The sequence below is a fragment of the Bufo bufo genome, chromosome 9, assembly GCF_905171765.1.
Source record: "Bufo bufo chromosome 9, aBufBuf1.1, whole genome shotgun sequence".
Classification (NCBI taxonomy): Eukaryota; Metazoa; Chordata; class Amphibia; order Anura; family Bufonidae; genus Bufo; species Bufo bufo.
The window spans coordinates 91882077-91909907 of record NC_053397.1 but is presented as its reverse complement, the minus strand read 5'-3'; the positions used below and the strand labels follow the sequence as shown (position 1 = coordinate 91909907).

Here is a 27831-nt window from a genome sequence, read left to right as displayed (position 1 = left end):
TCCTTTTCCATGTCAGTGTTACCGAGTGTTTTACCATTTAGTATGTACGGGTGACTTGCATTATTCCTTCCCATGTGCATAACTTTACATTTGTCAGTGTTAAACCTCATCTGCCACTTATCTGCCCAAGCCTCCAATCTATCCAGATCCCTCTGTAGTAGTATACTGTCCTCTTCAGTGTAAATTACTTTACACAGTTTAGTGTCATCTGCGAAAATTGATACTTTACAAGCCTTCTACGAGATCATTAATAAATATATTGAAGAGAATAGGGCCCAATACTGACCCCTGAGGTACTCCACTAGTGACAGTGACCCAATCTAATTGTGTACCACTAATAACCACCCTCTGTTTTCTATAAAGAATGATATCAAGCTATCCTTACTTCTTGATTGTAAATGATTTGTCTTCTGTTTCATTTACACAGCCATTTAAAAATCCTAATAGAATCTGAGATTTTAACACTAAACTCTTTTTCACGTGGATGAAAGCATGTGTCGCAATGATTAAACAGAAATGAGTCAGAAGAGGCTTGCTGTTTTTTCTGTCAAATTATCACTAAGTAAAGTTTGATTTAAGCAATTGTTTACCTTGCTGTCTAATATTCAAAGCTTATGTGCAAATTCCTCATAGGGAGAAACGTTAGGTCTTTAATCCTCACTCCTCCCCTTCTCTGCATTCCTTTACTGATTTCGAAACTATTCAAGTAAGAGGGGGGAGTTAATTCTGGATTAAAAACAAGTCCAGTGTGCGAGTAGTCTCACTTTGGGAGAAGCTGAGACAGAAGAAGCAATCTGCCTGAAGGACAAATGCCCAGTTAATGTTTATATAAAATGTCTTTACTTGGATATGTACTTCTGCTTACAGCTGCCTTATGCTGTACTGCAGCACCAGCCTCCCCTGACGGTAAGAGACCAATGTCCGCTAAAGGTTTAAAAAAAGAATGTTCTTGTTCTAATATATATATGTATATATACTTTTACTGTTTTTATACCTAGTATTAAAGGTAATATTGAGACACAAACAAATTATGCAGTGAAAAAGGTGACTAGTATAACAGTACTGCCCATTTATGTACATTTGAGGCGCAATTCATTAATTCATTTTAACTGTTCATCTGTTAATTCAGTAATCTTTGTGACGTATTGATAAAATTGGGGAATGAGCTGTTTGCTATGATTTTACACAAAAAATATCCAAATGAATGGTATATGTTTCATTAAAAAAATGCTGACCATTAGGTTGGCTGTATTTTGCATGGGACTGTCTCTGATGAGGCAACTACTGTAACTGACTCACTTATGAGAAATCTTAGATAATACATACTCTTTGTGGAGTAACAAACTCCATTATGCTGCATGGACAACTTGTACATGGCTACAATTATATCTAAGCATACAATAGCTACATAAACAAGATACCAAACAGTCTTTTTTAGATTTTTTATAATTAGTTGTTTTTATGGAATTTTTATCTAGTCAAACTACTAAGATGTGCTATAAAAGTAAAGAATCAGAGGCAATTTAACATTTTGTAGCACTAAACTGATCTAAAGTCTTTAGTGTTCCTTCAGTCAGTGTTCATTTCTAGTGTCCTGAAAAAACTACTAATTTTTAAATGTAATGTGCATTTTACATTGTGCTGTTTATGGTGTTTTGGTGGTGCCTTTTTAATATATACAGTATATAGATCAAAGATGAATGAATCAATTTGACCCATATTTAAAAAAAACAATTCTTATTAGGTACAATCAGAATTTCTTCCCATTCGTTTGAGTAGAATTTTGCCAGAGAGAAAGAGAGAGACTTTCCAGGCATTTAAAGCACTTTCGATTGCTGTAGAGTCGACTTATGCTTGAATCAAACTTCGTTCCTGATTCTGACTAATTGGACAAAAATGAATTTTAGTAAATTCACTTTGAATTATAAGTATAGATAAAGTATTACAAAGAAAAAAATAAGGGGTTGGGTCAGCACAACCTGCCTGCAGGTGCACATCACTATGGCGAAATACATATACAAACGGAAAATGCAAATGTGATCGCACACTACATCCAGCACTCTGCCCTCCATGCTGGATGAGACATTGGTTTATATTTTGGCCAAAGCATAGTAAGCCACTCACCGCGTCAAGGCTGTCTCATGAGTGGTCCCTAACTCTTGTTCCTACCTGTTCATGGGCCATGACAGCCACATAAAATCCAGGGAATGCAGGTCAGCATGCAAGCCAAGTACACTTTGCTTGTAACCCCGTCCGGTGCCATTACAGCTTTCATCGGATCCAGGGATGCAAGTACCAACATGCATGCTGAACCCACCATATACTTCTCCTGGAGCCAGATGGCTAATGGTAGGTTCTATACAAGCAGACTCAGTTTTATACTGACTTTAAAACCAGCCTCAAGGACAGATTAACTGGTCAGGTGTGCAATGACTCCAAGGAGATCGCCACGCCTCCAATATATACTACAAAGAAAAAAATAAGGGGTTGGGTCAGCACAACCTGCCTGCAGGTGCACATCACTATGGCGAAATACATATACAAACGGAAAATGCAAATGTGATCGCACACTACATCCAGCACTCTGCCCTCCATGCTGGATGAGACATTGGTTTATATTTTGGCCAAAGCATAGTAAGCCACTCACCGCGTCAAGGCTGTCTCATGAGTGGTCCCTAACTCTTGTTCCTACCTGTTCATGGGCCATGACAGCCACATAAAATCCAGGGAATGCAGGTCAGCATGCAAGCCAAGTACACTTTGCTTGTAACCCCGTCCGGTGCCATTACAGCTTATATATATGTATTTCGCCATAGTGATGTGCACCTGCAGGCAGGTTGTGCTGACCCAACCCCTTATTTTTTTCTTTGTAGTATATATTGGAGGCGTGGCGATCTCCTTGGAGTCATTGCACACCTGACCAGTTAATCTGTCCTTGAGGCTGGTTTTAAAGTCAGTATAAAACTGAGTCTGCTTGTATAGAACCTACCATTAGCCATCTGGCTCCAGGAGAAGTATATGGTGGGTTCTGCATGCATGTTGGTACTTGCATCCCTGGATCCGATGAAAGCTGTAATGGCACCGGACGGGGTTACAAGCAAAGTGTACTTGGCTTGCATGCTGACCTGCATTCCCTGGATTTTATGTGGCTGTCATGGCCCATGAACAGGTAGGAACAAGAGTTAGGGACCACTCATGAGACAGCCTTGACGCGGTGAGTGGCTTACTATGCTTTGGCCAAAATATAAACCAATGTCTCATCCAGCATGGAGGGCAGAGTGCTGGATGTAGTGTGCGATCACATTTGCATTTTCCGTTTGTATATGTATTTCGCCATAGTGATGTGCACCTGCAGGCAGGTTGTGCTGACCCAACCCCTTATTTTTTTCTTTGTAGTATATATTGGAGGCGTGGCGATCTCCTTGGAGTCATTGCACACCTGACCAGTTAATCTGTCCTTGAGGCTGGTTTTAAAGTCAGTATAAAACTGAGTCTGCTTGTATAGAACCTACCATTAGCCATCTGGCTCCAGGAGAAGTATATGGTGGGTTCAGCATGCATGTTGGTACTTGCATCCCTGGATCCGATGAAAGCTGTAATGGCACCGGACGGGGTTACAAGCAAAGTGTACTTGGCTTGCATGCTGACCTGCATTCCCTGGATTTTATGTGGCTGTCATGGCCCATGAACAGGTAGGAACAAGAGTTAGGGACCACTCATGAGACAGCCTTGACGCGGTGAGTGGCTTACTATGCTTTGGCCAAAATATAAACCAATGTCTCATCCAGCATGGAGGGCAGAGTGCTGGATGTAGTGTGCGATCACATTTGCATTTTCCGTTTGTATAGATAAAGTATTGCAGTATATCAATTTATTTATAGATAAGGCAATCCAAAATTTGGTTGGATGCTTCAGTCCACAGTCATTTTACACTTGCAGTTAAACATAAAAAATATCATAAAAGCATTGGGGATCATTTACTAACAGATATACACCACTTTTTGGAGTACTGTATATCTGTTTCAGATTTTGGCGCAAAGGTTATTTGCGACGCAATCTGTGACTTTTTCCTGCTCACGCCAGGTCAAGAAAAAGGCAGTGTGGTGTGGGAGGGGAAGCGGGTGGGCCACCAGGCCCGTCTCATTTATCATTTTCTACGCCTGTTTTAGGCATAGAAAATGGTCTAAATCTATGCCAGCAAAGAAGCTGGCGAAGATTTAGACAGGAAGTGGATACGCCAAAGTTATGTAGAGGCCGGCCCCTGTACATAAATTCAGCGCATCCAAAGACAGCTAAAGGGGTATTAAGACTGGCGTCTAAAATGCTGGTCTTAATAAATGAGTCTCAATACTGTCTAATATTAAGACTGTATGTTGCTACAGGCAACAAAATTTTTTACAGTTTTTATATACGTGAGACCTTTAGTTTTTTCATTCCCTCAAAGACTTTATAGCTAGTGAGAAAGTTAGGGACCTGGGTGCTGCTTCTTCTTAACTGGGTGATTAAACCATAATAGGTATTGAGCCAATTTGATATAATTGGCTAGGATATCCATATAGTAGTGAGTAGCGGACAGCTAGCTCTCTTTTGTTATGATGCAATATTTTTTTTCTATTTAAATCCGCTACCAGTTTGCACACAGTTACATATAAGCATATACATATATTTCTCACACAGACTACACATTATATCTCTCGTATAGTCATGAGAAAAAAGTACACCCTTGAATTTTATGGTTTTATGCATCAGGACATAATTAAAAACATCTGGTACTTAGAAGGTCATAAAATTAGGTAAATCCAAGCTCAGATGAACACCTAGCAGATTCCACCACTTCATTTATTTAACAAAACCAAGGCCAAAGAAAAGCCATATGTGAAAAACTAAGTACACCCCATGAATAAATAGGACCATCCTATGAAACAATAACTTGAAGTAATAGTTTTTTGTATGTTTTTTCTCACGTTGTTCTGGAGAACATTTTGCCCATTCTTCTTTACAACGTTGTTTCAGTTCATTGAGGTTTATGGGCACTTGTTTATGAACAGTTCTCTTAAGGTCTGGCCTCAGAATTTCGGTTGGGTTGAGGTATGGATTTTGATTGGACCATTGCAACACCTTCAGTCTTTTCTTTTTCATTTCTATTTTGTTGTACCTTTGCTGGTGTGCTTGGGATCATTGCCCTGTTGCATGACCCATTTTTGGCTATGCTTTTACTGCTGGATAAATGACCTCACAAATAACTCTAGAATACTTTGGTATGCAGAGGAGTTCATGGTCTACTCAATCACTGCAAAACGCCCAAGTCCTGAGGCTGCAAAGTAAGCCCAAATAACCCCTCCACCACTGTGCTTGACAGTTGATATGAGGTGTTTTTGCTGATATGATGTTTGTGTTTTGCGTTTTGGCCAAGCATGGTTTCATCTTTTCAAAGAACATTATTCAAGGAATCTTGTGGTTTGTTCAGATGCAAATGTGCAAACTTAAGCCAGGCTGTCATGCTCTTTTTAGAAAGAAAAGGTTTTTCTCCTGGCAACCCTTCCAAATAAGCCATAATTGTATTGCACGTCAACATTTAAGATGTTAACTGGGGCCTGTGGAGTCTAACATGTAACTCTTGGGGTTTTTGTAATTTCTCTGCCCATTACACTGTAAATTTGCTAGGGTGTCCACCCCTTGGAAAGATTGGCACTTGCCTTAAATTTTTTTCACTTTCTTACTGTACAATGATGGAAATTATTGAATTGTTTGGAAATGGCCTTATACTTCTGCCCAAATTGCTTCTCTAGGAAAATTGTTGATGTCTTTGCTCCTTAGCATTGTGTTAGCACAAGCCTTAGAGGCCCTTTACACAGATTGACAATTGAACACTATTTAGAGATGACCGGGCGGTGTAAATGCACCATCGATTGTGCAGCACAAATGATCATTGTTTCCCAGTGGCAGATCGTGCTAGATCATCGTCCCATGTAAAGGGACCATAAATGCTCCAGACCAGCAAACTGCCCAAATCTCTGCTTTAATAGAGGTGATAACACTTCCTGATGATAAATTAATCTAGGCATTTGATCATCAGCACCTGGCTGCTACTTACCCTCTTAATTCTAGTAAGAGTGTACTTAATATTTAACACAGAGCTGCTGCATTTTGGCCTTGGTTTTATTAAATAAGTAATAACATGGTGTAAATTTGTCATGCGTCATGTTCGTCTGAGGTTGTTTGTAGTTTGTTAAAAATAAAAAATAAAATACTCAGTTTATTATTAGAGATGGCCCGAACTATCCGACGGCGAACAGTTCCCGGCGAACATAGCTTGTTCGCGTTCGCCTCTGCCGGGCGAACACATGCGATGTTCGGTCCGCCCCCTATACATCATCATTGAGCAAACTTTGACCCTGTACCTCACAGTCAGCAGACACATTCCAGCCAATCAGCAGCATACCCTCCCTCCCAGACCCTCCCACCTCCTGCACAGCATCCATTTTAGATTCATTCTGAAGCTGCAGTCTTAGTGAGAGGAGGGAGACTGTAACTGCTGCTGATTTAATTGGGAAATCGATAGCTAGGCTAGTGAATTCAGTGTCCACTCCAGTCCTGAAAGACTCATCTGATCTCTGCTGTAAGGACAGCGTCCTGACAGCACCCCAAAAAGCCCTTTTTAGGGCTGCAACATTAGTCTGCTTTTTTTTTTTCCTTTATATACATATTGCAGTTGCCTGGCCTGCCTGTGTGTGAGGAGCTGCAGGCCCACAGACTGTAGTGTGCCCACTGCCAGTGCTCACCCCTGTCATTCCGTGTGGCACAGGACTTTGCTTAAAAAAAGGCACTTAATTTTTACACTTTAATCTAAGGTTAGTTGCCTGCCAGTGTGTGTCAGGCTGACTTCCACTGACTGTAGTGTGCCCACTGCCAGTGCCCACCACTCATACCGGCTGGCACAGGACTTTGCATAAAAAAGGCATTTAATTTTTACACTTTAGTGTAATTTCAGCTGCTTGCCTGCTGCTAGTGTGTGTCAGGCCGACTTCAACTGACTGTAGTGTGCCCACTGCCAGTGCCCACCCCTGTCATCCCGTGTGGCACAGGACTTTGCTTAAAAAATAGGCACTTAATTTTTACACTTTAATCTAAGGTTAGTTGCCTGCCAGTGTGTGTCAGGCTGACTTCCACTGACTGTAGTGTGCCCACTGCCAGTGCCCACCACTCATACCGGCTGGCACAGGACTTTGCTTAAAAAAGGCATTTAATTTTTACACTTTAATGTAATTTCAGCTGCTTGCCTGCTGCTAGTGTGTGTCAGGCCGACTTCAACTGACTGTAGTGTGCCCACTGCCAGTGCCCACCCCTGTCATACCGAGTGGCACAGGACTTTGCTTAAAAAATAGGCACTTAATTTTTACACTTTAATCTAAGGTTAGTTGCCTGCCAGTGTGTGTCAGGCTGACTTCCACTGACTGTAGTGTGCCCACTGCCAGTGCCCACCACTCATACCGGCTGGCACAGGACTTTGCTTAAAAAAGGCATTTAATTTTTACACTTTAATGTAATTTCAGCTGCTTGCCTGCTGCTAGTGTGTGTCAGGCCGACTTCAACTGACTGTAGTGTGCCCACTGCCAGTGCCCACCCCTGTCATCCCGAGTGGCACAGGACTTTGCTTAAAAAATAGGCACTTAATTTTTACACTTTAATCTAAGGTTAGTTGCCTGCCAGTGTGTGTCAGGCTGACTTTCACTGACTGTAGTGTGCCCACTGCCAGTGCCCACCACTCATACCGGCTGGCACAGGACTTTGCTTAAAAAAGGCATTTAATTTTTACACTTTAATGTAATTTCAGCTGCTTGCCTGCTGCTAGTGTGTGTCAGGCCGACTTCAACTGACTGTAGTGTGCCCACTGCCAGTGCCCACCCCTGTCATACCGAGTGGCACAGGACTTTGCTTAAAAAATAGGCACTTAATTTTTACACTTTAATCTAAGGTTAGTTGCCTGCCAGTGTGTGTCAGGCTGACTTCCACTGACTGTAGTGTGCCCACTGCCAGTGCCCACCACTCATACCGGCTGGCACAGGACTTTGCTTAAAAAAGGCATTTAATTTTTACACTTTAATGTAATTTCAGCTGCTTGCCTGCTGCTAGTGTGTGTCAGGCCGACTTCAACTGACTGTAGTGTGCCCACTGCCAGTGCCCACCCCTGTCATACCGAGTGGCACAGGACTTTGCTTAAAAAATAGGCACTTAATTTTTACACTTTAATCTAAGGTTAGTTGCCTGCCAGTGTGTGTCAGGCTGACTTCCACTGACTGTAGTGTGCCCACTGCCAGTGCCCACCACTCATACCGGCTGGCACAGGACTTTGCATAAAAAAGGCATTTAATTTTTACACTTTAGTGTAATTTCAGCTGCTTGCCTGCTGCTAGTGTGTGTCAGGCCGACTTCAACTGACTGTAGTGTGCCCACTGCCAGTGCCAACCACTGATACCGGGTGGCACAGTAGCTTGCCGATAAATAAGGCATTTAATTTTTAGACAGTAGTCTAAATTCAGTTGCTTGCCTGCTGCCAGTGTGTGTCAGGCCCGCTTCCACTGACTGTAGTGTGCCCACTGCCAGTGCCAACCACTGATACCGGGTGGCACAGTAGCTTGCCGATAAATAAGGCATTTAATTTTTAGACAGTAGTCTAAATTCAGTTGCTTGCCTGCTGCCAGTGTGTGTCAGGCCCTCTTCCACTGACTGTAGTGTGCCCACTGCCAGTGCCAACCACTCATACCGGGTGGCACAGTAGCTTGCCGATAAATAAGGCATTTAATTTTTACACTTTAGTGTAATTTCAGTTGCTTGCCTGCTGCCAGTGTGTGTCAGGCCCGCTTCCACTGACTGTAGTGTGCCCACTGCCAGTGCCAACCACTGATACCGGGTGGCACAGTAGCTTGCCGATAAATAAGGCATTTAATTTTTAGACAGTAGTCTAAATTCAGTTGCTTGCCTGCTGCCAGTCAGTGTGTCAGGCCCTCTTCCACTGACTGTAGTGTGCCCACTGCCAGTGCCAACCATTCATACCGGGTGGCACAGTAGCTTGCCGATAAATAAGGCATTTAATTTTTACACTTTAGTGTAATTTCAGTTGCTTGCCTGCTGCCAGTGTGTGTCAGGCCCTCTTCCACTGACTGTAGTGTGCCCACTGCCAGTGCCAACCACTGATACCGGGTGGCACAGTAGCTTGCCGATAAATAAGGCATTTAATTTTTAGACAGTAGTCTAAATTCAGTTGCTTGCCTGCTGCCAGTGTGTGTCAGGCCCACTTCCACAGACTGTAGTGTGCCCACTGCCAGTGCCAACCACTCATATCGGGTGTGACAGTAAATTGCACGGCGCAGACGCAGTCACCGTGGATTAAAACAGAGTGGAGGGAGCCAGCGTTTTTTTAACCATCTCCCCGTCCGAAAAATCTGTTTAATAAATGGCCCCCAGATTGGGGAGTCGGGGACGTTAGAGGGATTAAACTGATGAGAATAGTACTACAGAAAATACCACTCATATCGGGTGTGACAGTAAATTGCACGGCGCAGACGCAGTCACCGTGGATAAAAACAAAGGGGAGGGAGCCAGCGTTTTTTTAACCATCTCCCCGTTCGAAAAATCAATTCAATCGACCTTTCGGGGACCCTTGGTGTTGTACGTGGCTGGGTGGAGGAAGAAACCTTCAATGACATCACCGGGACGTGGCTAGCTTGGTATCCAACCTTGTGCAAATGGGGAGTTTGCGGTTGTGCAAATGAACTGTTTGCGGTGCATTAAAAGGGGAGTTTGGTCTGTCAATGTCTGTGATGCGGGCGTAACCCTTACACTACCTGATCGATACAACATCATACCTGATCGTATACACACACTGGATGTTTTAAAGCACGTTATTCCAAACAATTTAGGAATGTTAGTTGATTTATGCCCTTTATGGATTAAAACCCGACTCTGCGTCCACTACGTAATTTTCCATGGGAGTTTTGCCATAGATCCCCCTCCGGCATGCCACAGTCCAGGTGTTAGACCCCTTGAAACAACTTTCTCATCACTATTGTGGCCAGAAAGAGTCCCTGTGGGTTTTAAAATTCGCCTGTCTATTGAAGTCTATGGCGGTTCGCCCGGTTCGCCAGTTCGCGAACATTTGCGGAAGTTCGCGTTCGCTGTTCGCGAACTGAAAATTTTATGTTCGCGACATCACTATTTATTATATGAATGCATAGGCTGGATTAGAGGATGTATGCTGTGGACAGTACTATGCACCACTTTTGTATGAGAGGTCCACTAAAGGATATATCTGATATATCTGTGGGTCATTCTGAGCCTAGATAAATCTGTAACACACAGTCATGGGAGAGGGACAGGCCTGACTGCAAAGGAGGCAGGTAAGGGATGGGGTTTGCACAAATGTATTCCAAATTGGGCAGTCTGTGGGAGTTACCTGGGAATTTTGGGGTAGTCATGAAGGGCTGGAGAGTCCAGGGAGGGCCATGGGTCTGACTTAAGTTCCTGGGATTTGTTGCCAACTATGCTAACATGGACACAGAATCGATGGAGTGCAAATTTTATTTGATCTTCTTAACAAAAATAAAAACATTTAATCATATTCTGAATATAAGTGGGAATAATCATCACTTTTACCTCTAATTCAAACCTTTGTTTAGTGAAAATATTTTTTGTTGTGGATACTCGCTTTGTCACCAGTGAGAAAAATTGGCATCTTTCAAAATCCATTGTTAGTGTAAGAAAATAACATGACCATAACCTGGTGGACAATTGTGGAGTCAGAGCATACACACTGCTAAGAAAACTTGGCTGGTTTGTGTTTGTTTTTCTCTTTATCCAAACAATAAAGGTACTTTATGCATCTTTTCTGTCTATGCTTGTGACTTATGCAATAATTTCTGTGCTCTGTCCAAGGTGCAGAGACAGCTTTGACACATAATCTACATGACCTCCCCTGAGGCTCTGTCAGTAGAGAGTAGGGATATCAGTACTGTACATCGTAGCTATACTGTATGTCATCAGTATTCCCCGGCGTATACCCCTGATTTATGGATCCAACATATGCCACTGTTTAGCCATACAGTATACTATAAAATGTATATAAAATATAATGTATGTAAAAAAAATTGCTTTAGTGGGATTGTTGCTCTTTTCATTCGTTTTTAATTGGAATATTGTGCATTGCTAGCATTCTTTAGCCATACACATTTACTTCTGAAAACGTCTGATGTACAAGGTTGAGCTTTTGGAAAGTTCAGCGCTAGTGTATGCACATAAACTTGAAGATTTCTGCTGCTCTTTAGAGGTAGCACACTCTTAATTGAATATTCACTGTACATTTTTCTTTCCAGCAGAACTGAGTTTGTTGTTTTTCAAAGCTCATGAATTGTGGTTCTATGTATCAGTGGTTTCCATATATTGACATGATAACTGGCTAAGAATTCTGACTTTAACCTCCATCCCAACTGCCCAATGTAAATTTAAGCTGGGAGTTGGGTATTTAAATATGGCGCCCACTCACGAGTGCAGTGGGCGCCATAGCTGCTGGGTGTCTGCTGTTGCCTTCTAGTTTATGCAAGTGTAAGGGCTAGTATATGCAATTGATGTTAAAGTTGATCACACACACTTAACCCCTCAGAATGTGACTACGGCATCTGGGAGCTCAAAAGTCCATAAACACATTCTCCCAGGTGTGCAATGAATCCCCCCTAGTGGGGATCCGGGAAGCCAAATGGTATGTGCAGCAGCCTCAGTAATAATCCAAGGCTGCAGATAGGCTCCTATCAAGACCTATTAAGGGCTCCATAGGAACACATTGAAATTCTCATAGATTCCAATGCTAATATGTTGGAGTCTATGAGAGAAGAAATATAGTTCCCAAGGGGTATTATTTAAAAGTGTAAAAGAAAGAAAAAAGTATCACAGTTTTGACATTTTTTGTCACTTCACCTCTCGCAAAAATTTTTGCAAAAAGTTACACACACTCCAAAATCTTATCAATAAAAAAATACAGATCGTCCAGCAAAGAAATGAGCCCTCACACAACTCTGTATGCATAAAAATAAAAAAGGGGGTCTTAATATAGCAATGCAAAGAAAAAAAAAATGTATTTCTATTTTTTATCTATTTTTTTTCAGTATTAAAATGCAAAAAAAACTATATAAATGTAGTATTGTTGTATTCATAATGACCCAGAGAATGAAGGTAACAGGTCAGCTTAACCACATAGGAAACGCTCTAAAAACAAAACCCACAAAACTGTGGAAGATTTTTTTTTTTTTCATTTTTTATTTATTCAGGTTTCTCACTGCATTGTACGCAACAGAGAATGGTGCCCATGGTACAATTTATTCCACAAACAACAAGCCCTTATATTACTACGTGAATGGAAAATATAAAAAGTTATGGCTTTGGGAAAATAGGCAAAGTGGCAAGGTCTTGAATGATTTAAAGGTGTTTTATGAAAGTAAACTAGCAGTTACAGGGTGCTGATAAGAAAGCAATTATGATGCCCAGTGAGTATAAGGGATGCCTACTGTGACAGGAGTCAGTTAGCAATGGTAACCAGATAAAAAGGCTGGATACGGAGGTATCTCTTGAGTGAGCAGAGGACTGAAAAAAGTGTGCCAGTGTGAGCAAAGGTGACTCAGAAAAGAGGTCTACAAGGGGGAATTGTTCCTAAGCTGGATTCTGAGAAGGCCTGGAGGTATAATTGGGAATACCAGAGAAAGGAGAGATGAGTCAAGTTACAGAAAAGGATGTAACACCATTAGTTAACAATTGCTTTCAGAAACTGAATATAAGAAGAATTGGCTCTAGTCAAGAGAAATTCTACATAAAGTTATATTTGGCAAGCCAGACAACTTTCGTTGTTTGTATGGATTCTCTCAATGCAGTGTTAACATAAGGAAAGGAGAAGAACTGTGATTCACCTAGCTGTGTCATGTGAATACAGGAAACAATCCCCTGAATGAACCTAATCACTGAATCCACTGATACATCTGAGAAGAAAAGAAGAGAGAGAGCACATTATAGACAGAACTGTAGGAGATAAGATTAACTGCTCCTGGCAAATGACGCTCAGCTTAGTATGTTATGCTGAAGGCACAACAGCCTATAAGCGCGGTGGTATCAAAGCTCATAAGGTGGTGCAAACGGACCTCAACAGCTCCACAACCAGGCTAGAATTCACAGTAATTGGGGCAATAGGAAGAAGGACTCTTCCAGCGAATACTTAACATAATTTTGTGAAGCAGACCAAATTTTCAAATTTTAAAATGCAATTTTGGTAGTAAACATCAGCGGAAGGAGTGGAGAGTATGCAGATTTTTAATCAACATATAAGGCTACTTTCACACTAGTGTTGTTTAAATCCGGCGTTCAATTCCGACACCGGAACTGCCCGCCGGATCCGGAAAAATGTGTGAAAACGTATTACATTTGAATCCTGATCAGGATTTTGATCACAATGAAAAAATGCATTGGAAAAAACGCATCCGCCATTTATGGACTTTAACTTTTTTTTCTAATTTTTCGGGTTTAACATGCAAAAGCCGGATCCGGTTTGACTAAACACACGGCGACGGATCCGGCGTTAATGCAAGTCAATGGGAGAAAGACCGGATCCGGCGTTCAGTCAAAGTGTTCAGGATTTTTGGCCAGAGGTAAAAATACAACATGCTACGGTTTTCTGAAAAGCCTGATCAGTCAAAAAGACTGAACTGAAGACATCCTGATGCATCCTGAACGGATTACTCTCCATTCAGAATGCATTAGGATAAAACTGATCAGTTCTTTTCCGGATTTGAGCCCCTAGGACGGAACTCAGCGGCGGAAAAGAAAAACGCTAGTGTGAAAGTACCCTTACATAATAACATAATATATAAACATACTACAAAGTGCATAAATAAATGTAACAATCTAAACATATATACACTGCTCAAAAAAATAAAGGGAACACAAAAATAACACATCCTAGATCTGAGTTAATTAAATATTCTTCTGAAATACTTTGTTCTTTACATAGTTGAATGTGCTGACAACAAAATCACACAAAAATTAAAAAATGGAGATCAAATTTTTCAACCCATGGAGGTCTGTATTTGGAGTCACACTCAAAATTAAAGTGGAAAAACACACTACAGGCTGATCCAACTTTAAAGTAATGTCCTTAAAACAAGTCAAAATGAGGCTCAGTAGTGTGTGTGGCCTCCCTGTGCCTGTATGACCTCCCTATAACGCCTGTGCATGCTCCTGATGAGGTGGCGGACGATCTCCTGAGGGATCTCCTCCCAGACCTGGACTAAAGCATCTGCCAACTCCTGGACAGTCTGTGGTGCAACGTGACGTTGGTGGATAGAGCGAGACATGATGTCCCAGATGTGCTCAATTGGATTCAGGTCTGGGGAACGGGCGGGCCAGTCTATAGCATCAATGCCTTCGTCTTGCAGGAACTGCTGACACACTCCAGCCACATGAGGTCTAGCATTGTCTTGCATTAGGAGGAACCCAGGGCCAACCGCACCAGCATATGGTCTCACAAGGGGTCTGAGGATCTCATCTCGAGACCTAATGGCAGTCAGGCTACCTCTGGCGAGCACATGGAGGGCTGTGCGGCCCTCCAAAGAAATGCCACCCCACACCATTACTGAACCAATGCCAAACCGGTCATGCTGGAGGATGTTGCAGGCAGCAGAACGTTCTCCACGGCGTCTCCAGACTCTGTCACGTCTGTCACATGTGCTCAGTGTGAACCTGCTTTCATCTGTGAAGAGCACAGGGCGCCAGTGGTGAATTTGCCAATCTTGGTGTTCTCTGGCAAATGCCAAACATCCTGCACGGTGTTGGGCTGTAAGCACAACCCCCACCTGTGGATGTCGGGCCCTCATATCACCCTCATGGAGTCTGTTTCTGACCGTTTGAGCAGACACATGCACATTTGTGGCCTGCTGGAGGTCATTTTGCAGGGCTCTGGCAGTGCTCCTCCTGTTCCTCCTTGCACAAAGGCGGAGGTAGGGGTCCTGCTGCTGGGTTGTTGCCCTCCTACGGCCTCCTCCACGTCTCTTGGTGTACTGGCCTGTCTCGTGGTAGCGCCTCCATGCTCTGGACACTACGCTGACAGACACAGCAAACCTTCTTGCCACAGCTCGCATTGATGTGCCATCCTGGATAAGCTGCACTACCTGAGCCACTTGTGTGGGTTGTAGACTCCGTCTCATGCTACCACTAGAGTAAAAGCACCGCCAGCATTCAAAAGTGACCAAAACATCAGCCAGGAAGCATAGGAACTGAGAAGTGGTCTGTGATCACCACCTGCAGAACCATTTCTTTATTGGGGGTGTCTTGCTAATTGCCTATAATTTCCACCTGTTGTCTATCCCATTTGCACAACAGCATGTGAAATTGATTGTCACTCAGTGTTGCTTCCTAAGTGGACAGTTTGATTTCACAGAAGTGTGATTGACCTGGAGTTACATTGTGTTTTTTAAGTGTTCCCTTTATTTTTTTGAGCAGTGTATATATATATATATATATATATATATATATACACACACACATATATACACACATATATACACACACACATCAAACAATGTAAAAATGCCTATACATTTTTCCTGTGATAAAAAACAATTGGACTAACCCAACTTTCCTGGGTACAGAAACAAGATAAAGATTTATATAAACCAAGCAAATCAATCCTAAATAAAATTGTTCTATTCACCACGCAACAATGATTTTGCTACTAAGAGAAAAACATGTGATTTATACTAAAATGAGCGCGCTGATTCCAAATATGAACTCGGAATTTGCCTGACTTGTCTAGATTTTAACCCCTTAAGGACCCTGGGATTTTCCATTTTTGCATTTTTGTTTTTCCCTCCTCGCATTCCCATAGTTCTATCTTTTTTATTTTTCCCTGTTTGGACAAGTTGTACTTTCTAATGGCACCATTTACAGTTGCATACCATGTAGTAGGAAGTGAGAAAAAAATCCAAATGGTGTAGATTTGGGAAAAAAACACAATTCTGTTATCTTCATTCTCCAGATCATTTGTATAATTTTTCTTGTGTTTTAATACAAAAAAAGAATTAAAACCTTTTTAAAATTAAAATAAATATTTTTTTTATAACCATATTCTAACCCCTATAACTTTTTTGTACTTATGTGTACGGGGCTGTGTGAGGGCTTATTTTTTGCGGGACGATCTGTTCTTTTCAGTGATACCAATTTGAAGTGTTTGCGACTTTTTGATCACTTTTTATAAAAAAAATTATTGGGTAGTGACAAAATATGGCACATTGGCTGTTTTTATTTTTTTCGCCGTTATCCCATTTGCCGTATTCCAATAATATTGCTATATTTTAATAGTATGGGCATTTTCGCATGAGGCGATGCCCATGATGTTTATTTTTTTTATTGTTCAAGTATTTTTATTTTAAGAAAAGGGGGGTGATTTGAACTTTTTGTTTTTTTAATTTTTCTTATATTTGCAAAAAAAAATTAACTTTTTTTAACTTTTTTTAAGTCACCTTGGGTGACAATAACTGTCAATCATTACATTGCCTATTGTGTTCATTGATGTCCCCATTGAACACTTCATTTGCACTATACAATGCTGTCACCTAGTGGCCTGTATTGGTATAGTCATCTAATAGTCACCGAAGCCTGCTTGAGGGATCAGCCCATTAGCTCAATGTAACAGGTTCCCCGATCTCAGCCGGGGAATGGTGTTACCGGAGCGGAAGTGTGCGACTTCCGCTTTCGAACTGCGCAGATGCCGTGGTCACGTTTGAAAGGGAAAACTTATGCCATCAGCCTTATGGCTGATCACATACATGTGCCGCGAGTCTCTGCTATTTAAAATAGCAGAAACCCAGCGGCCCTGGCGCCCGCTGCACGTGCGAGCGGGCGCCATGTTTGGGGACCGGACTTCCGCCGTACATGTACGACGGAGGTCCTTAAAGGATTACGTTATACATGCAAAGCCTATTCAGTTATAATATTAATGCATTATATTGGAGATATTCCAATGGACATGTCCAGACCTGTTCGGACGCACTCAGGCTGATGTTAGCAGTAAGTATATAAGGCAAGCTGGACAGATTTTGATGAAGTGATCTGTTATAGTGCTACAGTATCAGTTTAAAAACTTAAAATGGATAAACGCAAATGTTTTGACGATCCAGACAATTTCTGCTACATATGTGGTAAATACACTACTTATGATCAGCGCAAGAATCTGACAAAGCGAGTGCGTCTTGCAACTTGGCATGCATTTGTGCTAGTAGTGCAGAACTTCCTTGGGAACAGACGAGCTGCAAACTATGCTGAATTAGTAGACAACATGCTTACAGCATATGAACAACTTGACTGCCGAATGTCATTGAAAGTGCATTTCTTACATTCCCATCTTGACTTTTTCCCACCCAATTTGGGACACGTAAGTGACGAACATGGAGAGCGATTCCATAAAGATATTTCTACAATGGAGAACAGGTATCAAGGCCGCTGGAATCCCAACATGATTGGGGACTACTGCTGGTTTTTGCAACGGGAAAATATGACCGTTGACAAACGCAAAAGCAGATGCCTGAAGCACTTTTAACAGTACTGGGCCTTGCTCAAGTAAGACTTTTAAACGGAAAAACAAGACATTTTGAAATTTTGTTATTCCATTACATTTTCATACACTGTTTACTATGCAAACTTTGATGTAGATCAGGTAATTGTTGGAGTAAAACTCGTTCTGTTCAAAATTATTCAATGCTTTCCAAGTGCTTAATTAATTTAGGCATACTTATGCATAGCAAAATTTCGTGACGTGTTACAACAATTCTGACTTCGGATTTAGTATAGGACAAATGGTTTTGGTATTTTTTGTTGTTGCGTGGTGTATTGAAGAGCACTCTCTACACATTATAAATATCAAGTGTTAAATTGGGGACATATGCTACTCACGAATATGAATATTTGATGAAGTTATAAAAATTGGAATAAAACTGCAATGTTAATGTTGGCCACAGGGGGTTAACATATCACCTAAAAGACAAGTATGTTTTTAATAAATTAAGAAGAAATGTTTTAAAAGGAGATCTATAGTAGTAACTGTATGTATATTCTTAGCACAGAAATTGCTACATATAATGCATGTCCCATAGAATTAATTATTATGTTCTTCTAGTTTATCTTTGTATTTTTATCTTCAAATGTTTTAGAAATTCCAGGAAAGGTAGAAAAGGAGGATAAGAATTATTATACTACAGAAGACACTGAGCCCTTTACTGGCATTTAAAAAAAAAGTTGAGATGTTGATTAAAGATGCACATACTAATGGCATCTCGAATAAGGTCTCATGCACACGGCCGTTGTGTTGGTCCGCATTCGAGTCGCAGCTTTGGTGGCTTGGATGCGGACCCATTCACTTCAATAGGGCCGCAAAAGATGCAGACAGCACTCCGTGTGCTGTCCGCATCTGTTGCTCTGTTCCGTGGCCCCGCAAAAAAAAAAAACATGTCCTATTCTTGTCCGCGCTTTGCGAACAAGAATAGGCAGTTATATTAAAGGCTGTCCGTGCCGTTCCGCAAATTGCGGAACGCACACGGACCCCATCTGTGTTTTCCGGATCTGCGATTTGCGGACCTCAAAACACTCAATGGTCGGTTGCATGTAGCCTAAGGAAGAGAAAAAGTACTTGACTATTCCTATCCCTGCTAGACCCTATTTCTATCACTTATCCAAGGTCCACAAGGATTTAAATAATCCTCCATCATTGCAAACAGACAAGTTATTTGTCTCACTACCTGAATTGATAAAAAAAAAAAACATAATCAGCCCATCAGAGAATTGTATCATATGACTTGGAACAATGAATACTTACTGATTGCTATTGATGCTTCTTCATTGTACTCCAACATCCAGTATCGGTTAGGCCTTCAATGTGTGGAAGGCTATTCAGCTAAAGATTTAGATATACCTGTCATGCCCTGCTCAGGTTATGTGCGGAGGTCTGCCAGGCTAGCAGCACATGTGTAGTTTGTTTTGTTTTGGGTTTGGATTTGAGCTGTATCCACCTCCTTCCAGGGGCACTTGGTGGGGTCATTTGTATGAGTTTAAATTACTCCCTTTCCCAGTGTCCTGTGCGGGTTATAACTTCTATCTTGCTCTGAGGAAGGAATGAATGAATGAATTGCTGTTTCTGCTCAGCTACAGATAAGTTGGTTTTGTTTCTCTCTTATGTTCTGTCTAGGCTGTTAGGGAGACACCTGATCCCTCCTTGCTTGAGGAAGCAGGCTGTCTCTTTTCCCCTTTTCCACTATCTTAGGGATCTTAGGGTTTCTTCAGTCTTAGGCACGGGGGCACAATTATTCCCACCTTCAGGGTCTGAACGTGGGCACAGAAGTCCAGGGAGAGTTGGTAGGGATTTGCTAGGAGGTGACCTTTATCCACAGCTTCTGGCCTAGACACTTGTTTCTTGGTTCTCTGTGTTTCTATTGTATCTTGTATCCTACCCAGCGTGACAATACCTGAGGAATAAAAAACTTCTTGAGTAAAGGCTTGGAGCTTGTTCTTACCAACATCTATTTTACTTATGATACCAAATATTTCACCAACTCCTCAGGACTGCCACAGGTAGCAAAGAAGCTTTGTCCTATGGAAATCTGCCTACAAGGGAGAGTGCTTACCATCAAAAACATCTTGGCTCCAAGTTACTTCAAGCAACATACCTGTAATAAAAAAAACACCCCTAGGGTTATTGCAGGGAATTATCAATGTGGAAGTAAATGGTGTTTACGACCCTAGGTCATCAAACACAACACTGCTGGATTCCACTCTAATACAAACAACACCTATTTTAAATTCAAGTATCTGCTTAACATTATTTACCTTATAGAATGTATATGTGGAATGCAGTATGTAATGTAGAAAGGGTGACCCAGGGGCTACATGACCAAGTAAACAAACACTGGTATAATATGAAGAAAGAACGTATGAAGCATGGGTTGTCTAGACACTGTGTCCAGAAAAATGGCGGACATCTCAAGATTATTGTATCATTAGTATTTTTTCTATAGACCATGTCCTATCTGATACTTACCATAGGTTTGAAGTTCTGTGAAAAGAAGAAATATATTGGCTATATAAGTTGGAGTCTATTTACCCTTATGGGATCAATGAAATCTTGGAAACTGTTCTGTAAACATAAAATACCAATATAAACGTAACACAATTAATTCCATGGAACATGAAATAGCATGATATGTAGCAATTCCTTTGCTAAGAATATACAGTAAATTGATATGTTGACCTCCTGTGGTCACCGTTAGCATTGCAGTTCTTATTCCAATTTTTAGATATTTATTGAATATTTGTTAGTAAAGCATGCCCCTAGTGTAACACATACATTTTATTATGTGTAGAGAGTTCTCTTCAATCATAGAGCAATTTTATTTAGGATTGATTTGCTTTGTTTATATCTGGTTTCTGATTTTATTGGTTTTTATCACCGGAAAAACAAATGGACATTTTTACATTGTTTGGTGCAATGAGATATATATATATATATATATATATATATATATATATTTATATAAATTTAGATTGTTCTATTTATTTTTATGTAGTTTGTACTATGTTTACGTATCACTCCAAAACTTCCGTTGATGTTTACCACCAAAATTGTATTTTAATCTTTAGTCTGCTTCACTAAATTATGTTATTAAGTGCCTGACAAAGGGACCAGTGCGGTCCCGAACCACATAGTAAATACACCTATCAATAAAATACCAAATTGTCAGTACTACATTGGATTATATTCCATGGTAGCGCCTCTGAAATAGTTATTTTTCATATTACTCTACACTGTATAGTAGCCATTACCAGATACTGTAGCTCAGCTCCCATTCAAGATACAATATTGAAAATTACCTGTAATGTTGCTTTCCTCTAGTCCATAGGCAGCATGGAGATGGATATTTTGTCCCCTAGTCTTTACCCCAGGACCAGCCTACCTCACTTACTGATGAGACTGAATTAGTATACATAATGTCAGTATCTATAAAGTATACCTGTTCCCTAAGCCACATGTGTAATAAATATAGACAAATTGCTGCACAAATCTTCATTGGGAGGGATATAGGTAGCCTGTATATGGACTGGGGGAAAACAAAATTACAGGTAAGAATACATTTAACTTTTTTATCATCTTACGGCAACATAAAACGTGAAGTAAATAGCTCATAGAGCTAAACTAACCTTGGACAACAAACCAAGTTAAAATGAACTCAGACACTTGAATTCTTCAGTTCTTTCCAAATAAATGACAATGACCCTTTTTATACTCAGAGAATGCTACTCTTTCTGATGCTCATCCCAAGCGTTAAGAAAGAATGTAGGCAGGAAGGATTCTTTGTTAACATTCTGAGTAGAAGACCCTTCAGGCCTGAACAAAGAAATGTTTGCAAAACCACACCATCAGCACGGATTCAGAGATACTTGGAATAAAATCCCTGGACCTCCATCAATCTCCTAGCTGAGTTAACAACAATAAGAAACAGTACTTTAGATTTACATCTGAAAAGGGTTCAGACAGCGATAAGACACCTTTCTTGAGAACTAGAGAATGTTAGCCTCTTAATAGCCTTAAAAAACCTAGAACAGTGGGTGATTGAAAAACTTCCCATTTGTCATGGCATTTATAGCCATTGACTTTAAAAGTATTACATGTAAGTCCTTTTTTGAACACTTCTTGCAGAAATTGCAGGATAGTAGGAATGTCAGTATAAACGTGAGATGACTCATCCATCTGACAGGAACATTCTTCCAAAGCCTTGTGTATACCTTATTGTTTCCCACAGGCCATTGATGTCACGACTATTATAACTGGCCAGGTTGCAGCTCACTACAGCTCACTACTGGGAGTGCTGCTGCCCTCTCAAACGACTAATCGGCAGGGCTCCCGGGTGTCAGCCCCCCACAGATCATATACTGATGACAAGGATAGACCATCAGTAATAAAAAGATGTAGAACTCTTTTAAGCATCTGTTGTTATAACACATTGCTCCTGAAAAGAAAACTTTTTAGCCCTAGCCAGGTTCTCAGATGTCAACCACCAAGTCTGGTTCACCCTTGCTGGACTGCTCAGAGTCAGGCACGTCTGGAAATTTTTGATCCTAGTATCTTAGAATTTGCTGTTGAACATCGCTGAAATGAGCTTTGGCCCATGGAAGATGTTCCAGAGCTTGCATGGCCACCAGCACAGAGACTGTGTTGGGATTTCTTTTGTTGCAATATCATTGCTACAATTCTCTCTTCTCGGAGAAACAGGTCCTGGGTCCACAGTAAACCCTAGGAATTTCTTCTTGGTTGCTGGTATAATTACCTGACTTAGTCCAATTGATCATGAACGTTATTTTCACCCAGACTGCTCCCCTGAGGCTAGCATCAGAGCATCTCATGCTCCGATGCGCTTCCTTGCCCTGCGCTAAATCGTGCAGGGCACGGGCTCTTTTGTTTTCAATAACACACTGCCAGGCGTAAACTTCCGCCCGGCAGTGTGTTCGGTGACGTCACTGGCTCTAAGGGGCAGGCTTTAGCTCTGCCCTAGCCGTTTTACTGGCTAGGGCAGAGCTAAATCCTGCCCATCATCACCGGTGACGTCACCGGGGTTCCTGGCAGCCCCATGGAGAGCCCTGGTACGTCACTGGATCTCCAAAAAAAGCCTTTGCCCTGCACAATTTAGTGCAGGGCAAAGAAGAGCATCGGAGCATGAACTGCTCCGATGCTCATGTCAAGGGGGCTGCCGGGGTGAAAATGGAGGGATGTCCGGGTTCAGCTCTGAACCCGGACAACCCCTTTAATGTCTGAAGAGTGATCTGATGAACATCTCTCTGAAGACGCTCTATCGAAGAAGCCACCAAAAGCCAGTTGTCCAAATGCAGAATGATCTGGAGTCTTCTGGACCCCTTGAAGATGAGGAAAAGCCACAATTACAATAGTCACTTTTATGAAACTTTTCAGTGTGGGGGACAAGCAAAGGGCATGGCCTTAAAATGATCATGATGTATTGAGCCTAGATGACAATAGACAACACAGAAGAATTTTCTGCGGGTAGGATGAAGGCAGACATGAAGATAAAGATCCAAAAGATCTATGATTAGATCTTGATGAGAATTCTATGAGATTCCATAAAGCCTCTGTCATAGGAATTTAAAGTATAATTTGGAACACTGTAAATTACTTATTTGAAAGGACAGCAACAGTATTGTGTCTTTGCTTGATTTGGAGACCCCACCAGTGTCCAATGTTGTCACATGCCACAATAGACCAATTTGAATAGGTTTTAAGTTAGGTGTCTCCTTTAAATGAGTTCTTAAAGTGTCACTTGAGAAATTCTAGTATTACTGTCTTTTTTAAAATTAACTTTTTAGTCTTACATTATGTGTGAATAAGATAAGAAGTTGATTTTTACATTAATGTAGCTTGGTTATTATTGCCCAAGGACAGTTCTATAGTAATTGAGGGAGTCATTTATTAAGATTGGCGTTTTAGATGCCGGTCTTAATAACCCCTTTATCTGGCAGGGGATCTACTGAAGTTATGAAGAGGTGCAGGCATCCAGCGCCAATCTAAAGTCGGTGCATCCAGCACCAGTCTAAATGTAAGCCAGCTTCTTTGCTTTTTTTTCCATCATGTGTAACGGAACAAAACTGAACCGTTATTTGTGGCCATAGACATGTATTAGGACAGAGCAAAACAGAATGCCTCTTAAAAGGTTCTGCTTTCCACTCTGTACTAAAATTCCTTTATATTCCATTATAACTCTGCTATAACGGAACCCTATAACGGAACACTGGTGAGAAATCACCCTAAGCTGTCATTCACTGAGTAGGACCACCCATATGATTCTTCAGTGCAGAAAGAGCAGAGGCTTTAATATATAAATTACAAGTTTTACAGATTTTTTTTTCCTTCAAAACTGTATACATCAATCTGCTCGGCACCCCCTGATCTGCACCATTCTGGCTGCAGTTTGCACTACGTTTTTATGGTGACAGCTTCCCTCTAAACACATGCTACGTTTACTCTGCCTCACTGCTCCTTACCTGGATACGATTGGATACCAGACGTGGCCGTCCGAAGCGGTGCAAAAGGGAAGTTAACTTGGATAGTGTAGAAATAAAGTTGAGTTCAGACTTGGTTGTATGGAAGTTCAACAATTGCTTTACTTTGCATAAACGATAATCCAAACAATCCACAGAACTTGTCTTGGTTCCCAACAGGTTTTAGCAGAACTTTGGCAGGCAAAAAACTTCTGCAAAACAAACTTCTCTCTGCTGAATCTGTAGTGTACTCTCTTAGCTCTGCTATAGCTTTCTCAGCTCTATTATGTCAGCAATATTAAATAGGAATGTTTTCCTTTCTGCTTGATGCTGTTGTTCTAAGGCTACTTTCACACTAGCGTTCGGGTGTCCGCTTGTGAGCTCCGTTTGAAGGCTCTCACAAGCGGCCCCGAACGCATCCGTACTGCCCTAATGCATTCTGAGTGGACGCGGATCCGCTCAGAATGCATCAGTCTGGCAGCGTTCAGCCTCCGCTCCGCTCAGCAAGCGGACACCTGAACGCTGCTTGCAGCGTTCGGGTGTCCGCCTGGCCGTGCGGAGGCAAGCGGATCCGTCTAGACTTACAATGTAAGTCAATGGGGACGGATCCGTTTGAAGATGACACAATATGGCTCAATCTTCAAACGGATCCGTCCCCCATTGACTTTCAATGTAAAGTCTGGACGGATCCGTTCAGGCTACTTTCACACTTAGAATTTTTTTTAAACTATAATGCAGACGGATCCGTTCTGAATGAATACAAACGTCTGCATTATAGGAGCGGATCCGTCTGAGCAGACATCAGACGGACCCGCTCTGAACAGTAGTGTGAAAGTAGCCTAAGTCTGTCTCCCACTGTGATCCTAGGAACCTCTTGTCCTGGTTGGCTTTTAGGGAGAGCTCAGTCCCACCAGGGACGAGCATCTGCTTTCCTCCCTATAGCATGGAGTACAGGAACTAACTGGTTCTACCAAGAACGTACTTGCTCCTTGGAGGAGAGTATAAGAGAGCTGAAAAGCCAGGTTCCACCCTCTGTAAAGTAGCACTGCCAAGTATACTGCCACCCGCTGGGGAACCAGGTTATTGAATCAACAATACAAATGCATAAAAAGAAATGCACACTACTTGAAGGACCTGGAATAAAGGCATAAGATGACATGGTTATTGCAGATATAGACAGAAGCAGTGTGTAGGAGTGGTAATGCCACTTGGGGGTGTTACACAACTAATTCAGTTTTCCTTTGCACCAGTTTTGACAAATCTCCCCCATTATTTCTATTGTGGTCACTATTGTTTCAGCAGTATAGTATTTGGGGGCATTGGGGAGCACAGTGGACACAGTATTGGGAGTGGCAGCAGGATGACATTTTGGGACACTAGGATAGTTTGTGTTGGAATAGTGGGGAGGTTGATTGAGAAATTGAGAAATCTAACATGTCTGTGTAACAAACTCTGCAAAGACCAGACAGAAAAGAGAACGTCTACATCACAAGAGATGTCACTGGATGTAAGAGGCATGTGGTGCTCTATTCTCCTATATGTTTTGTAGTGCTGGCAGGCAGTCAGTATGCTGTAAGTAGAGTTGGCTCACTACTCTGACCTGCATCTCACCTACTCAGCCCCCTCCTCCAAATCTTAGTTAAAGACAACTGGAGGAGGAGAGAACATGGTGGTGGCACTGGCCACCACAGAGGGGTAGCTTCTGGGGAAGTATTTTGTACTGCTGGGGCAGGATATTGTGCTGCACTGTGATAGTTGTTTCTGCTGGGACAGAATTTTGTCTTGTACTATTTTATTTGCTTCCGCAGCAGAACCACATACCACAGTGCAGTACAATATTCTCTCCCAGGTGAACCAAATACCACAATACAGATCAAAACACCACAGTGCATCAAGAAGTTCTGCTGGTATTTGGTTCTGCGGGAGCAGTATATTATGCTACTGTCAAGGTACCTTCTGTGACAGAGGTTAGGAGATCGGAGAGACTGACTGCACGTGAGGTTAACTGACAGTCTCTTGATTCTCAATGTTGTGGTTTGGTAATGGCCACGCCTCTTGTCACGGGCAGCCGGTGGTCATTACTGCATTCCCTAGTTAGTGTGGTCTCACACTTCATACCATGCGGTTGATATTCTCTGCTTAGATTTGGAAGAGTTGGTGTGTGGACCTTGCCTGTGTTCCTGCTTATCCATTTTCTATAAGATTAATTGTACTGTTCCTTGTATTAGTTTTTTTCCTCTGTGCTTGTTGTTTATTAGGCCACAGGGAGAAGCTGGTTCATTCACTTGGGAAGGAACCAGTAGTCTCATTCCCTGCCACTACCTAGGGCATTTCATGGCTCCTAGGGTATAGATTACGGCGTATTTTCCCACCTTCAGGGTCTATACATAATGATAGGACTCATGGCCAGGTTTAGGGGCTTCCTAGGAGGTGACCTTTTCCCTCTCCCTAGCCTTGAGGCCTAGTTCGGTGTCCCTCCCCTACCTTGTATTCGTGAAAGCTACACTGTGGTATTTGGTTCTGCTGGGTCAGTATACTGTGTTGCGCAGTACCAGATACCACTGTATAGCACAATATACTGCCCCTCTGTGGTATTACTGGACCCATCAACCTTTTAGCTTTACCTGCTCGATTTGGCAACACCTTCTTTCAACTTGAGCTCTGATAGGGAGTATTCAGACTTGGTGCCTAGGGCGGCTCCATCTATAAATACAGCCCTGCCTACTGTTTGAATTCACAGTATGTGGTTTATTTGCATTTTCTTTTAGTTCAAAATGTGTCAGCTCATTAATTATTGAAGACTTTATTTAATATCCATTTTCTCTTATTTTAGATCACTGTGAAAAACCTGAGCAAATAAAAGGAGCTCAGTTACAAGGTGAATGGCATGATGAAACTTACCCACCTGGTAAAGTAGCTAATTTTTTCTGCCTTCCGGAATACACCCAGGATGGACCCATTAAAATGGCATGTATTGAAGGAACTTGGTGGCATATTGCTAAAGGCCAATGCAAAGGTAATTCAAATCTAAACCTTCACCATTTTTCAGTGTTTTGTGGTTGAAAAAGTGGATAAATATTAGATGTATTGCAGTAAAAGTAATTACATATTATATGTATAGTAGTAAGAGGACCTGATGCAACACATAAGATTATGAGGTAGAACATATTCGTTAATGTTTTTCCAAAGATTAAGGGGGTCAATTATGAAAAATATAAGCCACTTTTTGGCGTATTTCAGTTGCAGACTTTCTCTCAAAAGTCTTTTGCGGCAAAATCGGCACTTTTTTCCCTATGTGTGCCACTAACGCCTTTTTTCTCAAGTTCCTGATTCTCTGCTATGACATGAAGACTGATTCTCTGCTGACATGAAGCCTGAATCTCTGTTATGGGACCTCTCTCCTCTGCCTGGGTGCCTGGGCCTAAATATGTGACAGTGGCCTGTTCCAGTGGTGGGTGACATGAAGCCTGATTCTCTGCTATGACATGAAGACTGATTCTCTGCTGACATGAAGCCTGAATCTCTGTTATGGGACCTCTCTCCTCTGCCTGGGTGCCTGGGCCTAAATATGTGACAGTGGCCTGTTCCAGTGGTGGGTGATGTGAAGCCTGATTCTCTGCTATGACATGAAGACTGATTCTCTGCTGACATGAAGCCTGAATCTCTGTTATGGGACCTCTCTCCTCTGTCTGGGTGCCGGGGCCTAAAAAT

The 27831-nt window shown here is 41.7% G+C and overlaps 1 protein-coding gene and 1 long non-coding RNA gene across 10 annotated transcripts in view; both read left to right on the top strand.

Annotated features, from left to right (window-relative positions):
* Positions 1 to 27831, top strand: part of CFH (complement factor H) — a 1589177-nt gene that overhangs the window by 1014780 nt on the left and 546566 nt on the right. The gene's annotated exons all lie outside the window — the stretch shown is intronic.
* Positions 632 to 27140, top strand: LOC120978882. Its single transcript, XR_005774200.1, has 2 exons — positions 632 to 930; positions 26954 to 27140. It is a non-coding gene; the product is annotated as an uncharacterized LOC120978882 (long non-coding RNA).